At 40.6% G+C, this 19,124-nt stretch overlaps 2 long non-coding RNA genes across 2 annotated transcripts in view; both read right to left on the reverse strand.

Moving 5' to 3' along the window:
* LOC117827400 overlaps window positions 1-5,110 on the reverse strand; it is a 54,759-nt gene extending 49,649 nt beyond the window's left edge. Inside the window, exon 1 of the long non-coding RNA XR_004634203.1 lies at window positions 5,033-5,110. This is a non-coding gene — a long non-coding RNA (uncharacterized LOC117827400). The remainder of the gene's footprint in view (window positions 1-5,032) is intronic.
* A 2,243-nt stretch (window positions 5,111-7,353) lies between these two features.
* LOC117827401 lies at window positions 7,354-13,868 on the reverse strand. The gene is made up of 3 exons (XR_004634204.1): window positions 13,831-13,868; window positions 12,841-12,917; window positions 7,354-7,614 (listed from the first exon to the last, which is right to left on the reverse strand). It is a non-coding gene; the product is annotated as an uncharacterized LOC117827401 (long non-coding RNA).
* Window positions 13,869-19,124: the final 5,256 nt, after the last annotated feature.

Below are 19,124 nucleotides of genomic sequence, written 5' to 3' on the forward strand. Positions count from 1 at the left end.
GTTTAATGTCTTTGCACAAGCATGACGTGAAAGCGTGTGTGTCATCTGGAAGTAAGCCATGAGAGTGTTTAAGGCTGGAATAGGCCCTGTATTGTATTTTTTTCCATGAGGCCCCTCACTGAAAAATGCTTTACTCAGTGCTGGCCTGTCTGGCTGCGCTTCCTGTCCCACAGCTCTCCCGTTCACGCTGTTATTAAGCCCACCAAATGGCCCTGGTACAGCGGTGGTCTCCCCTAATAACTGCCACTGATGGACGGGTCTCGCTGCTTGTGGCCTTGAGCTTCAGACATCCAGCATTCAGGTCCAGCACACTTCATCGTAACATACACAAGAAATTGCTTAACTGCTGTAACGTGAGAACAGATTGTAATGACTTAAAACACATCTGATTAAGAGAAAATATCGAAGGGGCACCAGTTGCTTTGGGATACTGGGGTGGGTTTCCTAAACGGTGCTGTTGAGGGATGTTGGGGAAGAAAAGGTAATGTGATCTGCAAAGTTAATCTGGGTAAGTAAAGACGTGTTTACACCACAAAATGAGGTCTGAATATTCTCCAGTGCACTTTGCTGAATTAGACTTGCAGTGGTATAATGAGGTGTATATGTCTTTTAAATGTGATTTACACGATTCCTCAACCATGTTAAAATGACCTAAACAGAAATATGAGCTCAGGAATTTTGAATGAACCAGACATACTATTTCTGTAGCCAGTTAGAAATGGACCCATGCTACAGTTAGCCTGCCAATGGCTTGGTGATGATAGTGCCTATAATTATAATGATGCTAGGGTTGACGTTATATGATGATTAGCCATTATTGTTAGATTGTAGATGATTGGGCTGATGATTAAAGTGAAAACATAATAAAGTTAATGGTCTGTGTAAATAAGATCTAACACGTCTTTGCCAACAAAAAAAATGAACAGCTGACTATTCTTATTAAGTTGACAAAAATGTCAGATGTGCTTCTTGAAAGTCTGTCTAACTTCAATTATTCGTCTAAGATTTCTACAGAAAAGACAACCTCTTTGTTTAATATGCTAAGCTAGTTCGCATGGGCTAGGCTAATGCTAACACAATAACTCTGGGCATTAGCTAGCTATCTTTTAGGTTGCTGTTGTTGTAGAAAACAAGACCCTGGAAGTCTTTAAGTATATCCATGATGGCTGCAATCATAAATGCTTCGAGACTGTAGGATTACTACATGTTTGAGACAAAAATCTGGAGTCGGCAACATCACCAGCTTTACAATTTAGAGGACACACAGACTGCATAAAGCAGCATGGTCTATATGTTGCATGGTAGAGCTTATAACCCATGTGTTGTTGTCAAATGCGATGATTAAATATGTTACTATTTAGTTATTCTAATATAATCCTTGGATGGTGTGGATGCTTCATGTTGCATACGTCCTTGAACAAGTAAGGAGGACAAGAGGAGGATGAACCAACGAATGTAAAGCTCTCAGGTGACGCTGGCGGGTTGCCAGTGCGTAAACTTTCACAAATCAAACACAAAGGAAGACAGGGCCACTTTCCTTGTAGATATATTGGTTAAGTTACCCTTTAGTGCTGAAGGATAGTGTAGTATGAAAGCATAGGTAGTAACGCTTAGCTAAAAAAGGCTAGGATGTCAGCTAGTTAGCTGGGAAGATATTCTTTACAGTTAAACTGTTAAGTTACAGCCATGCTTTTGTTTTTTAGGACAGTAAAAAAAGAGACCATCCTCCAATATTTTCATATAAATATGTGGGTAAGAGTATAAACAATCATATTAAAGGAAAAACGGTTCAGACGACAGTACATTTTCATTTCACAACAGTGGACAAATTAATTTGAGTTTCTAGATTCAAGTGCTCTCATAGTACTTCCTACAGTCAGGGCGTCATGATACATTTTACTCACTAACTTTAAATTGGATATCTAAATTTGCCCCACAGGAACTTTTGAGTTTCAGTTTACCGCTAGCCTGCTGTGTTGCTCCTGTCTATAATATCACAAACCCACACAATCTAAACACAGATATCTGAGCAAAAGACTGAACTAAAAGAAAATACCCTGCCTCTTTTTAGGCAATTTCTATTTATAAAAGCACATTCCTTTTAATATTAGCTATTATATATCCACAAAAAGAGGTCTTGCTTAAAAATATTTTCTTCGGGGTGGCAGGCTCAATTCCCCATTTCCCATGGGTGCACTGAAAGTGGCTGTCTCTGGCTGATGTGAGGGAAGGGGAGAGGGAGGGAGATATGAGTCTGCGGTACTGAAAAGCCCCAGACCCGACCTCACAAACAGCCCAATAGGGCTCATTCCACTCTTGGCAAGAGGGGGAACTCTGTTCCTCCGTTTCCCTTTTGGCAACTGTGAAGTGCTGGAGGGAAGATTTGGGACAACATGAACCCCGCAGGCTTCTAGACCAAATTTATCATGTAGAAATTCAGGTTGTAGCGACTGGGTGTTTGTTTCTTCGCTCACTGAAGTCTATCCATTGCCAGTCAGACATACTTTATTGTAGCGCTGCTTCAGAAACAAAGATGTTGACAGTAACTTCTCTGGTCTGTTCTGTGAGGTTATTTCCGGTGTTTCATGAACCTTTGTTCACTATCCAATCAGCCTCTGGCCCTATGGATTTAAGCTCTTAATAGACTTTCCCAATTCACACTGAACAACCAAAATTTTCACCCGTGCGATGTGGGGAGTCTGTTCTTAAATCAGGAAGTAATATAATCATTTTTAGTCCTGTGTTTATGAAGCTAAAGATTCAAAACACTCAGTGAGTCAGTTTGTTAAAGACTTAGTGGCAATGAAAGCAAATGTGCTAAACACTTATAAAACCCATTTTAAAACAATCTCACAAACTGTATTACATATGAAGACAAATTCTTAAAACAGAGCAACAATTAAGTTTTATTTAAAAGTATTACACTTTTATTTGATTTTTTGTCAAAAAGAAAGTAAACAATAGTCTTAATTTTAGCTTACAACTTAGCTTCTGACCCATATCATCTATTGAGTAAGTCAGATTCCAACCCTGGTTTTGTCATTGAAATAGTGTAGTTTGTGAAACAACTTTGATAATTATAAATAGTTTAATATACACTCCTATCTAAGAATATCTTTTGCTGAGTTCATTTTCCATTAGATGTTTTTTTTTGTTATCTTTTTAAAGGACTATCCCCTGTTAGATAAAGTTTATATGTGAAGGTACATCCTTACAGGACTTCTTGACAGATTTCAAAATCCAGATTTACGCCAGCTCTCTTTGCAACAGTTAAGCTCCGTGAGGAACTTTCTGTTGAGTTGAGTTGGCGCCCCTGTGGACACTGCATACTTGTTATATCTTTGCTTATCTGTCCTGTACATGTATTCGTCCTGTCAGTCTTTTTGTTGATGGTCTCATTTGCTTTGTCGGCATTACGACACATTGCTGTTCATTTGAGTCTGTTAATGAGAGTTAAAAACAGGAGCTTAATTTGAGTCAGTTTACAGATTAAACAAGACACCAATTCTCATTATAAATTGAAAGGACAATGATAACAAACAGGGGAATATCAGCCTAAAGTAAAAGTAATCACACATGCTGAAATAAGAAAGGGTAGGGGTTTGTAGCCTTTTAACAACAATGATGGGTTCTCCTGCCTTGAGGTATTTTGGGATTTGTCGTCTAGACGGTAGTGTTAAAGGAGCCATTAATCACAGCAGACTGCTAGGGTACATGGATTGCAATGAGGAGATTTGGTGAATTGGGAAATAGTTCTTTGTTATAAAAGATTTTTAGACGGCAGCAGTTCAATAAACATTTAACACACATTTGTGACTAAAAAGTTTTCAGCTACCTGTTGCTGTTTGAAAATGAAGCTGTTTGTGTATATTTTGCATCTGCTTTGATAAAAAAAAAAAACGTTGAATGAGATTTTTAGTGTAATAACTACTATTTTCAATTGATACATTTTCAAACAAAATTAGCAACAGCACACTAAATGCTGATTCTACTTTCTTAAGTGAGACGTTGAAATTGTCAGCTGTGTATTGGTGTAAAAGTTGACTGTCCTAAACTACTTATCAGAGGGAAGATGTTAGCACACTATGGCAACTGAGACTCATAAAATCTGCCACATTTGAGGATTACTGAGTCAGCAAAAATGATCTCACACACACACATGACTCTTACCCTCAACAAACACTCTGAACCATTTTGTGGCTACTTGATGCATTGTGTAGATAATAAAAAAGACATCCTCTTTATAGTCTCCTCCTGCCATGCTGCAAAGAGGCCTTGGGGAGGTGTGTGTGTATGTGTGTTTGGGGGGCAGGGGGGTGCTTTCCTGTGTTGCCGAGGTCAGATGACTGTCATGATCAAGTAAAATGGGCAGGGGAGGATTTACAGCCCCCCTGTGTGGAGAGATAAGGCGAGAGGAGTCACTCTGACTGACAGCACATGCCTGGGAGGGAACATAACCCACCTGATGGAGCGAGGTTTTCAACTTTCATAACATCTCCCTCTTCCTGTATGACATCCATCATCCATTGCTCTCTCTTTCCCCCACTGTTTGACTGCTTTCAACCTTGCTAAAAAGAGCTTCCAGCCTTCAAAATATAACATCACAAAGCCAACACCTCTGCTGTCTCTCAGCCTGCTCCTCACCTTGTGTCTCTTCCTGGTGTAACAGTGCTGTCTCTGTGCACAACCCCTCCCAGATACCCTTAGACACACCCCCTCTGCTCTCCCCTTTCCTGAGTCTGAAATAAATCAATGCTGGTTGGAGCTCACTTGTAATAAATCAGGTCCTGTCCTGGACTGGAGCCTGCCCAGTCAGCCTGTCACTGCCTGGCCTTCACTCAGGATTAATTAAAGGCCTGATATAAAGCCCAGATGTGCTGGAGAGAGGGAGCCCCAAACTCCTCTGAGTGGCTTTAGTCTCTATCTCTTCCTCTCTCTGCACAAACACACACACATGCATTGTGTAGCCACATTAGCACAGAGGGCGGCAGAGGTCCCCACATGTGTCCATGTCTTTCTTGTATTGTCATACCTTGTACTGAGTCGATAATTCCCTCTGTACTCTTCATGTCCTCGCTGTCAGAACGTCTCTCTCCCTCTGTGATACTGCGACATAAAGTGAGCGGAGGAGGGGATAAAGGTTTGAGCCACAACAGATGTATTAGCTGAAAGTTTATGCATGTTTAAGTCTGTCCAAGGCATCTAACTGACAGACGCTGGAAATACAGAGATATTTCATGAGTAATGTAGAAATTCAAAGAAGAAAGAGAACCATCTGCTGAGTAGTTAATTGGATATAATTGGAGAAGAGGGGAATGTTATTTTCGAGTAAATAGGTCATGGCAGTTAGATGTCTGGTCCATTTTCCACTTAATTTGTGATCTGCCAATTGAAGTACTTCCAATGCTGAGCATGAAGGTCTCCTGGTAGGATCATCACTTTAAAAGATGAACAACTGCATGGTTCTTTGATAACATGGAAAAGGAAAGATGTTCCTTATCTACTGAGAGGAGGAATCGAGCACATTTTGTGAAGACATCAAGTTAATGATCTTCTTATTTTACATAATTTGCTCATTGTGTGAAAAACATTCAAATGTGTTGTTATGAGATGATGTTAAATATAACTCTTAAACTTAGTATCAAACCAGCAGATATTTTCATAAAAAAGATTTTAGTCAGATTTTCATGCCTGAGTTTTGACCTGATGCTACCTTGGAAATGACAATGCTTTTGAGGCTTTTCATTATGTTTCCAACCTATCTGCCTTTTCTCTTCATCATTGGTTTCATGGTGGGGGGCTGTAGTGTGGTGCAAGTGAGGATGTGGGGTTGGAGGGGTTTCTCTGACTTGTGAGGTCAGGGTTGCAAGGCATACTTATTGCATGATGACTGAGAAGGGGATTAGATGAGTAAGATATCAGTCTGTTTTCTGGTCACGGCTGAGCGAGGTTAACTCACAGTGGCCCTGAGGCCGGGGCTGGGAGGAAAAAAAGGGGTGGGGGGGGTGGGAGAGGGTATCGCTAGGGCAGGGGTGGCTCGGGGGACTATTGGGCTGATTTCTGATAGCCGCAGAGCGCTCTGGCCTTCCCGTTCGACGGCAAATGCTCACACAGGAAATTAGAGGTCTGGGCTTCCCTTTTTCACACGAGCTCCTCTTGCACACAGCCTCTTTCTTTTATTTTGGCGGAACAGTCTGACACTTCACAATGCACAAAAGACCATTTTGAAAAAATTAGCATATGCAGTTTCATGAGGAAAAGAGAAGTTTTATAGACTACGATTTCACCTCTGTGGAGTTATTTTCCACGTCTTTTTTTTTTTTTTTCTTTTTTTGCGGTCATGTGAGCGTCTGCAAAACCTTTGTCCTGCTCCACAGCTCAAACTACACACAGCGGAGCATATTTGTTTGTCTGGACTGCGGGACGTCTGCAACCATAACAAGTTTAATGTCATAAGTTCAGGACATATAAATGACTATCATCGCTCTTCATATCTCTGTGTGCAGAGGCAGGGCTGAAAATGTGGGGCCCATGCAGTCAGAGATCATGGCTTAAACAGATTGAGTCCGTTCTCTTGTGTCAGATATGATATAGCCGCTTGGTGCTTAATGGTCCTGGAAAAAGAGGTAAACATGTCCTCGACCCTGTGAATTCCATTACATAAAGAAGTTGATTTGCAACTAAAAGCAAAGATGGAACCAAACCTTCCAGAGAAAACCAAGGCCGTATAATTGGCAGAAGAAAAACTCGGACAAATAAACAAACTGCAGGGCTTTTACACCAGGGCTATCACAAACATTAACATGCTGAAGTGTATTATCAGATAATCGACAAATGACTCTGCAAAGTGTTCTCACTTAGACCAGAAGATACAATCAACACCCAGGATGAATGTAACTCGGTATCCAGGCGTTAAAGCAGGAAGAAAAATAAACACAGAGAGTAATTGCTGATATGTTCCTAATGTGCCCCCTCGCCCTTGCCTCCCCCTCCTCGGTGCCTCCTGCTGATAGGCCACCCCTGATGGCTGTCACACCTGGTGTTGAAGACGGTAGGGTGTATTTTATCTGCTCAGTGCCCATTGGGGGGCTATTCGTCTTCCTGCAGACCAGTGTTGGGAGGTCAGGGACAATCCCTCTGTTTATCCCCCTGTCCGTCAACGCTGCACACATCCCTAGAGTTTTCTCCTGCATCTCCCCCGAGAAAGTGAGGCACACTTGCACTGCTGGGCTGGAATGTGGGATCAAGAGGCTGGACACTAGATTCAATAGAAAAGAGTGATGTTTTAAAAGACATGGAATGCCCAAAGGAAGAAACTTTGCAATTTCTTACTTATTTAAAGCCTTAATGAAATCCTTGTTCTTAAGAATCAAGATGAGCAGCAAAAGTACTTTTTGCCATTTGCCTTTTTGCTATATACTTCTGCAAAGTAGTTAACTTGGCATTATTTTTTGGAAGTGGAGTGTGCCCAGTGGCCAGTAAGAGCACTGTTTATCTACTCTGCATTGCACTACTGCTTCTGCCTGCACACGTGTGTCTGGGATTCTGGGATAGGTCCCCTGGGCCGGCAGACCACACATGTGGAGAACGTGAACTCAGCACTCCGACCAGTTCCTTCAAGACATAAAAAAAAAGGGAAAAACAAGAAATTTTGTTAACTGAAACAAGCCCCTTAAAGCGGATGTTTCAGACAAAACTGTGCATGAAAGTTGAAATAAAAAACTCGATACTTGGGTGCACAAAGTTGCAAGAGTAAATAAATTGTGCATTATTGAAATTACATCACACACAGATGAGGTAATGTCTTGTATTAGCCATTTATAGTTGTAGATCAGGCTATCTCGAACAACATATTTCTCTCTGATGGAACCTTTCCAGTAATACGAGAAAAAAAGCCAACTGCTTGATAATTGAACATTTTAATTATTTTTTTCAAAAAGAAAAGATATCTTAGCAAGTGATAAAAAGAAGCAAAGAGAGTGTGAGTGAGACAGGATGGAGGGAGAGAGAGTGAGTGAAATCTGGGAGGGAGGAGTGTGTGAGCGTAGAAGCTGAAATTTGACTCATGGGCTTGCACTCTTGCAGCTCTCTCTGGGACTCCTCTTCTTGGCTTGGACTTAATTGCGTCCCCGATATAAACAAGGGGGTTAGTGTGAGAGCAGACCAGCAGCTGAGGGGCTCAAGCAGAGGGCCAGACGTGGGGATTGAGTTCAGAGGGGGAAGGACTTAACGCAGAAACTGATATAAAATATGCAAAGAGAGCGAAAAGGAGAGGGACATGGACGGGTGATTAAAGATGCCGCAGAAGAAACGATGAGTCCTAAGACAGCGACGATGACAAAATTAGAAGTCAAGGGGGAGAAATGTGCCAGCTTCATCATTTCACATCGCACCATTTTGCATCAAAGTCGTGCTTGACCGGCGTATCAAGTGGTAATGCTGTGCTGTAATGCCAGAACCAGGGCATCAGACAGTAGCCCTTCTGGCTCCAGCGCTGTCTCTCTGAACATCTCTTTCACAGATGCTCCCCTCTAATCGATTAGTTCCAGCCCTCTCAAACAGACAGCTAGGGATTGGATTCCATTATAAGTGATCCCTGCTCAGAGACTTAAGTCCAGCGGTCCCAGGCAGATGCTGCTGAGGTGTACCTCTGGATTAGGCTCCTAAACTAACAAAATAACTGAGGTAAGGGCCACATACAGTATGCTTTACAGTAGCAGCACCGAATACCTGCGGCTGATATAGTTTCTGGAAGAGTGCAGATTGTGGAAGCAGGCTACAGATGGGAAATACAGCCGGGAAAAATATGAAAATATGATTTTTGTCCCTTAAAAGTGTTAATCTAGAGGAATAGTTCAAGTTTCATTTTAAAACATGTTGGAGTCACTTTCTTATCTTGAATGAGAAAGAGACAAATAACAACACACTCTTTAACAATCACAGATTCAATTCGGCGCCAAGCATTGGTGATAGTAAACATTTTGTACGGCTTTCTGCTTACTACATTCAAGTTTAGATACAGTATATTTTTGTGTTAATAAAATTGCAACTAGCTCCAATGTTCTTGGTCTACTCAGCAACTAGCCACCCATCTTTGTTTGAGTTATCTACTACCAGTAAGTCAATCTTAACCAGGGATTTTCTTTCTTAAGAAGCCTTTATTTCTAACAAAGTGGAAACCTTGAAATAAATGTGGTACTGCTAAAAAAATGCAGTTCCCTAAGTGTCCACTTGAGGCCAACCCCAAAAGCACTGGACACCTCTTTAACACCCATTTTAAAATGCCCATTTTACAGCAGAATTTAACATGTTTACTACCTGGTAAAAAAATCTGAAAATATTAAGACTTAGAGTTTCAGGTAGGCACGCAGCTGTAAGCCAGGATGCTAAAGACCAGCTTCAACTACCCCTTGTCTCTTGCAAAGTTGACCAAAAGTGAAATTGAGTCAGCATTTCAAATATGGCGACAGCCACTGTTGGGCTTCAGAAACCAATGGGTAAAATCATTGAGACTACGTCCATATTCTAAACAATTTATGGTCTTAACTGGGAACAGTAACTTCCTGGAGTCTTGTGTTCATTGTGAGTGTTATGTCCTTAACCGTTAGGTTACTTATGTAACAATTAAGGTTCGTACATCGACTTTATGTTAGCATCGTTTATTAGCCGAACTACACAGGAGCATGTCACATTGGTAGGGTATCTAACATCAACAGAAGGCATGCCCCACAATCCCATGCGGTGTCAATGATGTATGGAAGCCCCGGTGGGCCATAATACACAACAGTGAGGTTGATGTTAAACGTGAAAAAAACATGAAGAGTTATTGGCCAAGACAAAGTGAAGCGCACAACCTCATAAAATTGCAGCTTTCACTTGAGTTTCTACATGGAATAAACAAACTGTAAAATCGTGCAACCTGGAAGTGCTTGTAGGATTTTAGCTAACGAATACCCCCTTTCATCACTAATTGCTAAGCTAAATACTACTTGTGCTAGCTAGACGTTTTTGAAGCTAACACCAGCAGGCAGTCTCACCTACCTACGTCTTAACAAGATAGTGAACAAGCATCATTCTTCTGAAAATTCTACCCTTTTTTGAAATGCAGCTCTACCACATAAGCATTTTCTGCCAGATTTTAAGAACTGTCTTCATGTGTTGTTAGAGTTACGACACAACAAATGAGCTGAGATAAAGACACGTTACCTACATTGGCAACAGAGAGGAAAGCTGCACCTCACCCACTTAACTTTGTCCTTTGTACTGATCCATCTTTGCCAGAACCATTTACTGTAAGGGTTATTAAGACTACTATTACAAGGCTGTTATTATGGTGCCACCAAAACCTTCACTTAGTAACTGCAGGCATGGATGAAAGCTGCTTTGTCATACATAATAACATAATTTAACCTGCTGGAGAGAGCACATGGTTCCATTATAAGGGGAAACATTTGTTTTAAAGAATATGTAAAATTAATCCAGCTCTAAAAATGCTACAAACAAAATGTTCTCCATAACACCTAAAGTCAACTACAGTTTATGTGCGACCATGTCTTTACAACATTTGGTCAAATACCTTCTCAGACATCAGGTCTGATTTGTTTTTTGATTATTTTTACTTATGTGCTAAAATAATTGTAGTATGATGGAAAGAAGGAAACTCGAATCGGACATACTACACCACCTTTCAACATTAATACTGTTCGATGAGTGTATAGGCCAGATAGATTAAGTACTGTTGATTCCAATGTAATTTTCCTGTGAACTCTTCACTTTTTTCCTTAAAATTCTACGAGAGTTTGGTACATGAGAGTTCCCAGCAAACTGGTATTTGAGGTGGAATGCTACTCTGGCCATGTTGTCCTCTAAAACGGGGACAAATTGCGTCTTGGGCAGCTGCCAGGGTGTAAAATGCCCAATTTCAGTTCCAGCTATTTAGGCCGCAATCATCCACAAGGTCAGGCCAGTCCCAGCACTTCATTTCTCATCTATTTTGTTTCCACCCCTGACAGCTAAATGATGGCTGACGTCGACTCCCATGATTTGCACTTTGGCTGCAAAGTTGAAGCAGACATGAGTGTGTGTGTGTTCTGCAGCTCTGACCCCTCTGCTTATGTCCTGCAGGGGATAAAGGAGCAGGACAAATACATGTGACATCATTCTGAAGCCACAGATTACAGCACTGACCAGGCTGTGATTTGTGTGTGACCGAGTCCACATTTTCTAACATGTAAATGATGAGGAGATTGGCCAGGCATATCTCCCTTTTTTCATCAGTGTTCCCACAAAGTTATTTTCCACATGACATCTGGATGCCATCCTATCTGAAGTTAGATGATCTTGCAGTATGTGCTGACGTGTGCTATGGGTCAAAATTTAAAAGATTTCCCAATAGGGGCCCATTAGCAAATCAGTGTCAAAACCTTGCAGCCCTGCAGCATTACCCTTTAACTGATGATGAAGGTTCAATGCTGTTCAAAGCAAAGAGCCCCCATCAGCACTAAATCGACACATAGCCCCTGTTTCTACAACAGATATACTGCTGATAGCCAAACTGTATCATAGAGATCACCATGTATGATGTTAACTGCTGCATCTCCCTGAGAAGGGTAAAAGAAGGTGGGGAATGATAGCAGCTTCCCACACACTGAAACAAACATGCTAACAAGGTTAGGCAGCTTTAGGTGTTCCCTGCAGGGATTGCAATGAAAACTAATGCTTATTTTTCACTGATTATGTTACCAGAAGCTTTTTCATCAACTGGAAATCTATCACATATTATTAGAGAGGGTGAAGTGGGTGTTGAAGTTGCATGAAGAGAATGGAAATTGTACTCAAGTACAGCACAGCCCTAAAATCTTACAGATCAATCTTTCATAAGAAATATTGTTGTTTTTTAAGCTTGTTACTTTTGTAATGCACTTCAACTAAAAGAACTGAAGTAAAGGGATGAAACATTAAAAAACATGTAAATTGCACTGTGTTTGATGATGCAAATAGAGTGTACTGTACATTTCTCATGGATATGAGTCTGGGTTTTGTGTTTGTGGTCCCTACACACTGTATATGAATATCTGGTCTTAACTTGTAAATCTTGTTTGAAAAGCAAGGAGCCAGAGTGAACATACACTTCATCTGCCTGGTGGTGCTCTAACTTCACTTGATGTTACAGCTTAAAGGACTCAACACCATTCTAGGCTGTTCAGAAACTTTGAAGCCAAAGGTTTCAGATAAACATAGACTGTCCTGCTGCTGGTTACCACTAGGATGCAGACAGTCTAATCATTAATCTGAAAATTGATTTGGTATGTTTTCCTGGTTTATTCCAACATGGTTGTATATTCATTGTTGGGCTTTTACATTTTGTAAGGCTGTCATATTGTTTTGTGCTTGTTTACACTAATATGTTTAAAACAAACTATTACCTGGCTGTGTTAAATACTTGATTCCTGTTGGTCAAAACCTCATAACAACGGGGATCAATTCCCAACACCAAAAGCAATGTCAGGGACAACTTGATGACACACTTCATGTCAAATCAATTTGCAGAAAGGAGACTGGCATATTTCAACTCTACCTGTTGATACTGTTGCAAAAATGTGAGTTTCTGTTCTAAATCTGAAGTCTAATAACTTAACATTTACATAAGGGATAATGTATGGCTAGTAGGTTGTTATGGGAATATCCCAACAGGGTGAGACAAAACTCTGACGTGAAGCGAAGTGGTCTTGACCACCCTGAAGGGGTTCATTTTTGAAAAATAGTCCCAGTGATTCCACGGGTTTAAAAATAGTTCCAGTGATTCCATGTCAGCTGGCGGTCCATGGTGATTGTTCTTACCTGCCTGTTGCGGTCGATAAACATGAAACTGTCCTCATTCAGCTCTCCTTCTTCTCTGAGCTCTGCGGTTAACATACCTTTAAAAATAAACGAGGCAAATATCACAACTTTGAACCCTGCTGCTATCATCACCACCGCTCATGGTTTAAGTTTCTCTGTAGGTTTCAGATGTTTCGGATGTTTACATATTGGATGCTGTCCAGCAATATTAGCAACAGCAGCGGAGCAGGTGAGAGAAAGTTTCTCTCACCTGCTTTGCCTCAGGTGTTGCTCATGTTGCTCAACAATAACATCACCAAAACGGACTCAGGGGCAATATTTCCCCAATCTATTATTAACGTGCAATAATTACTTAATCTCAGTTCATTCTTCTCTTCTTACATGTGCAATACGTCTTTCTAACCATCTTCCCAGTTCTGTTCTTTACATTGTTTATACCTAGGCTACAAGTCTGTGTACATTTTTCACCGTGTCATTAGTTTTGGAAATATTTGTAAATTTACTTATTTAGTTGTGTTTATACATTGTGTATATATGTTGTAAGATTTGCTTATTTTTACTTCTTTAATTTGAATTGCTAATAGCGTTTTAATAATTGCTGTTTTATATGCTCTTGTTTGCTTTACAGTCCCTCCAGGATTTCGCAGGATTTTTTTGTGATTGTTGCGGCCCAAATAGCCTGAATTTGCGACAGCTTTTTGAAAAAATTGCGGTGAAAGTTGCGATTTTTTTTTTTTTGGCTTTTTTCCCCCAATAACATCTCAGGGGCAAGTAAATATGCTAAATTACAGTTGTTTTTATAAAACATTCTTGATGTGGCTACTGACTGTATTTTGATTCTCTTGATTCACAGAAAAATGCCATGAAAGGACCGTATTGCACATTTACGACGGTGCCTGAATGCACCTCGCAGCGACTGATGCACAGTCAGTTCACGGCACTCTGAAATTAATCTGCATCTTTGATGACAAGGAGTTGATCAAAACTTACTGAATGTGTCTGATGTTTCACCAAACTGGAATAAATCAAGCTGTAGATGCAGAGCTTTTTACGGTAACCACGTCAACAACGTCAAACATCAAATAGTAAACAGACCTCCCCCGGTTGTGTCTTTGTCACTAACGCACACCGGGGGTAAAAATCCTCAATGAAGATGAGACAGATGCATGGAGGTGAGGAGAGCTGGTTCATAAAGCACACCTGCTGCAGGTAGAGACCAAGCGAACACTGAGCCCCTCAATCTATAAATAACAACGTTGTCATGTTCACTTGTCCTGCCTGCTGTCCTCTCTCTTTTCACCCGTTCTCTGTGCGTGTTTTGTTGTTGAAAAGTGCAGATCAAGTGAGGACTTATGTTTATGTTCCAAGGAAATCAAATTGATGACAAAACCGATGACGTACAGGGGCTGAGATTAAGGTAATTGGTCAAATTTGCGGGAAAGTTGCGGTGATTGTAAAAAATTGCAAGGCCGTGAAAAAATCGCGCTGATTGGTTGAATTTGCATTGATAGTTGCGATCTCGAAATCGCAACTTCCTGGAGGGACTGGCTTTATACTGTTTTGCACTGTCTACTTTGCTGCTGTAACACTTAAATTTCCCTGATGTGGGACGAATAAAGGATATCTTATCTTATGTTATCTTATCTTATGTTAGTGAAAGTTAATAACCACTGTCAAGGGGTCGTCATCAAGGGGTTTTGACCAATCAGAATCAAGCTTCTTACACAACCAGAAGATCAGTAAGAAAGCCGGGTACAAATGATGCTTAATGTTGGGGATTCTAGTTTGCATAACACCTGCTCACTGTTTTTACTATCCCGTACATCTATCATCCATCCAACCAGAGCTGTGATAGTTTAATACATTTTCCCCATGGAACTAGTGACTTTTCTACCATATGCATGATATCTTACCTAAAGCTGAGTGGTTTTTACATCTTAAATCCAGCTGACGGCCCATGCAGCTTTCTTGTGGATTTAGAGAAGATAAATGTTGGAAACTTGTTCTTCATCAGGATACTTCAGAGCTGAAATTTGAGCAGGTGCTGGTGGAAGGAGTCCTTATTTGCGACAGTAAGTGTGTTTTAAAAGCCAAAATTTCAGCACGACTAAGTGCTCGATGGCTCACTGTATCGATCTCACACCTCCATAAATCATCTGTAAGTAATGTATATTTTGATCAGTTTTAAAGCACTAGGACTGAAAAAACAGTTAATGCACATTTTAGTGAAGAGTTGAGCCTTGACATTACTGTGAACCTTTGAATCCCTAAATTGATGGGGGAATATAACATTTTTGCAACCATGAGAATGGTTTTGGCTTTCAGAGCAGTCGACTTTGGCATCCTTACAAATAACAAGTATTTTTAATGTAAATCCTAAAAAATCTAAATCCTAGAAATCAGAACAGTCATACACAGAGTGCCATCTTTTTAAAGACCTCTCTTTGTCTCATATTTTGAAGTATTATAGAAACGAGACTCAATTCATCATAAAAATTGTTCTATCTTGAGTGCGTGCATCTTTAAATCTTACAACCAATAAATCTTGAATCTCCATTGCTTTATCAACTTGCAGGCTGTAATGGTTTACCCTGAGCTATTCTCAGGTGCTCTCACCATGAGACACAGTTAGCAGCTACTCATGGCCATCCTGGTTGGACAGTAGCATAAAACCAGCCCATTAAAGGAAAGTTAAATAGTGACAGAGGGTTTAGGCTTGGCTGACTGGAAGTCAAAATTTAACCTGTGTAAGCTACATTAGGAGTTTTTATTTTTAGAACACTTTTCAAGTTTTAAGATGCTATTTTGCAATTCTATTATTTTGCAATTGGGCTGTGAAACTCATACATCCTTCTTACTTCTTCTTCTCTTCTTCTGTCTCTTTGCAACCACAGATGACTTGAAACATTGACCCCCATCCGGGTTGATTATTTAGCTATGCCTTCACTCAACACTCCACCTCTCCCCCTTGCTGACCGCCTCTCTCCCTGCTAAAAGACCACTAGTCTCCGGTCAGGTTACTGCAAAGTGTGTGTGTTCCTCCATATTTCTGTAACTCCCCATGTGTCAACATCCAGCTCCCCTACACAGTGCTCTGAACCCTCCCGCGAACTCGCGAGTGGACATAAATCCAGCACACCCCGATGCAGAGGAGTCAACCTTCTTTATATAGGAGCCTAATTGCTGAACTTTGCCATAGTCTAGTTTGCTGAGCTGAATGATTTGTCAAAAGTCCTGTCTCTCGGTAATAAATTACACAGCCAGTTAACGTTTTAAATAAAAATTGGTCCCATTTGGATTCTGTTGGTGGGTAACAACGTCTCTAACTAGGGCAAGGTTGCCTGACAACTGAGGAATGTTTTGACATGTTCGACCCTCCCTATTAATATCATTATGAGCTGGCAGCGCAGAGCTGTCATGAAAACACAGAACACAGCTCTAAATCTATCATTGTCACTCTGTGAAACATATAACATACATCACTTGTGTGGCAAGAACAGTGGACATTTTTTTGGTTGAAAATCAAATTATGCTGCTGGAACATCTCGTTTGTGTGACTTTGAATTAAGCTGTTCCGGAGAATTGTGGGAAAAGTGAGTGCCCCCGTCCTCTCAGAAGCCAAAGTGAGTGTTTGTTTTGACTTGGCGTCTCTCTTGCACTTGGACTGACCCTCCGCACTAACTGGACTTCGCTCACTAACAGTGCACTGGCTCAGACTCCCTGTTCTTTTTGCTCATTTCCATTTTGTATTTCCTTACTTAGTCAGTTCTTTGAGGACTGTCTGTGAATATTCATAGCCCACTGCGTTTATGGCATTGGAAAAGAATATGAGTATTTCTGCAGCTTTGTCAGTTCCAACAACGTGTCAAAATAAAACTTAGGACATGTGCAGCATTTAAGAGCACTTAGACAACCAAAATAATAAATATAGTTGCACTTTTTACACCACCTACATTTAGTGTTACAGTTTTTCAAATGTTACACCCCCACCAAAACATGATTTTTAGCTTATAAAATGTGACTAATTGCTGCAGAGCCAGCTACCCAATAGCATATAGAGTGTTCAAAATTGGCTCCATCTCCACCGATTAGAACATCATGATAACTTTCACCTTTTTGACATTTTCGGATCATGTAGGGACAAAGTCAGCTTTAGCAAAAAAGCTGGAAAGTTTTGTTTCAAACAAATAAGTCTGAATAAAATAATCCTAACAATGTCTGGCTTCAGATAATAAACAAGGCTGGTCACTTTGAAACTAGAAGATATTTCACGTTCTGTAGCTTTATTTGAATCATTTTTAAAATTAGTTAGCAAACCCCGCAACATTTTGAAAATGTAATAACCAAGCTTTGAGGACCCTTTTAAAATTCTGAATGTGTATAGGTGCAAGAGTAGTAATAATCTAAAAACACAGATACAATTTTGAAAAAACTTGTGTTTAACTTAACAATAACTAACTCTGCACTTCTACACAAGTTAATACATATTATAAGGCTTTTTAAAACTAGACTCAAAGTATTTTATTTTACTTTTATTTTGACGACTTGAAGACCAAAGTAATAATATGGCAGACACAAATGTTTCCTCTGTCCCATTTGATCTCTCATTATAATTTTTTTGTCTTTTAAACTTCATATGTCTTTGAGCAGCTCTGCCCCTGCTGGGCTGCTCTGCAGATTTTCAGCGGTTTCCAGCCACATCAAACCGGGGAGCCAGGATTCTTCAACCCGAGTTCCTCATGAGTAAGGCACTTTGTGCTCGGGGCCCAAAATAGCATGCAGAGCTCAATTATTGGGTAAGGAGCAACACAGGTGTGGAATCCAGCCACCACCACTGGTGCCCCCACCACAGAAGTAAAGCCGCTCTTGTCCCCGAGAGCCCGACCAGGAAGGCCAGATCCATGCCAGGCTTTGAACTGCAGAGAACACTTGGCCTTGTTTGGTGCCATGGCTAAAAGAGACCGTTTAAAGGTGTGGAAATGAAACGTCCCACATCAATCATGCATTTCCACTTGTGAATTATTCAGCAGTCACTGCTGCTGCCTGCTCATTCCCGCACCCCTGCATATGTGTGTGTGTGTGTATATGGTGATTCTCCAGCTAAGTTGTGTCATTGTGTCTTTATCTAGCATGTGTTGATGTTATTGTCTGAGGGAATTAAAGCAGATTAAAGGTCTGTACTTGTAAACCCAAGAACGTTCTGGCACAGTTTGAGGTAAGCCTTTGAACTTTGTTGGCGTTTTATTTTAAACCCCAGTGGAATGATCACATGCACCTCATTTGCATTGACATGATGACATCCTTAAATCCTGAAAAGTAGCCTTGTTTTCTTTTGCACTCACATTTAAACAACATGACGCTCTTTAGCTCTTTCTTGCATCCAGCAGTAATGAGGGACGGTGAACATGGATTCAGGAGGGGGGCGACAGAGAGCAGATCTCGGTGGTGTCTGCTGCAGACAATGAGTGCTCTGTTTGGCTGGCTGTGATTTGGCGGCTGCAGATCAGGCGGGCAGCTTAATAATTCCAGCTTCTTGGCCTCTCTGCGTTTGTTCTGCTTCTCTCTTCTCAGCAAGTTCTTTAATTTATTGGGCAACAGGGGTGTGAGATGGGTTTCAGCAGGTCGACTGGGAGGATTGTTTGTACTGATGGATTGACAGACTAATTGGCTTGAATCAGATGATGTGTCCCGTCACAGAAAGAGTTAAATGAGCTGCTCTCTCACTCACTCATCCGAATAATAAAAACATTGTTCAGTAATTGTGAAGGAGGATTTGTCATCATTTACTTTGAATAATGTCACAGTAATGCATTGGAGAAGAAACAATGAAAGGGCCTTCTGTCATTAATTACAAAGCTACGACTCTCTGAGTTTTAATTCATTTAGTATTCATTTAGTTGTTTCATGCATATGTCTAATATCTCTTCTAGTTTAATTATTGTGTTGTGTATTTGTATATCCATGTATAGAATTATCTTTTGGCATTGTTATGCTCTGGGATTGTGGGAAAAATTACATCCATCAGAAAATTGCTGTGCACAGGAACAAGTATTAAATCAATCCGTTAATTATTTTGTTAACTTTTCATAAGTGGGAGACAAAGCCCTTGCCTGAAATCTATTTTTACAGGTCAAATAATGACAGCGGATTCTGGGTCTTAGTTTCAGAGCGCAGTCCGCAGCCAAGAAATCTGTGCAGTGTGTGTGGCCCACACAGGAAATTAAGAAACCTCTGCAGCTTTAAGCATATTTGTGTCTGAATATCTTGGAACAGCGGATTTAAAC

The sequence above is a fragment of the Notolabrus celidotus genome, chromosome 15 (assembly GCF_009762535.1).
Source record: "Notolabrus celidotus isolate fNotCel1 chromosome 15, fNotCel1.pri, whole genome shotgun sequence".
NCBI lineage: Eukaryota > Metazoa > Chordata > Actinopteri > Labriformes > Labridae > Notolabrus > Notolabrus celidotus.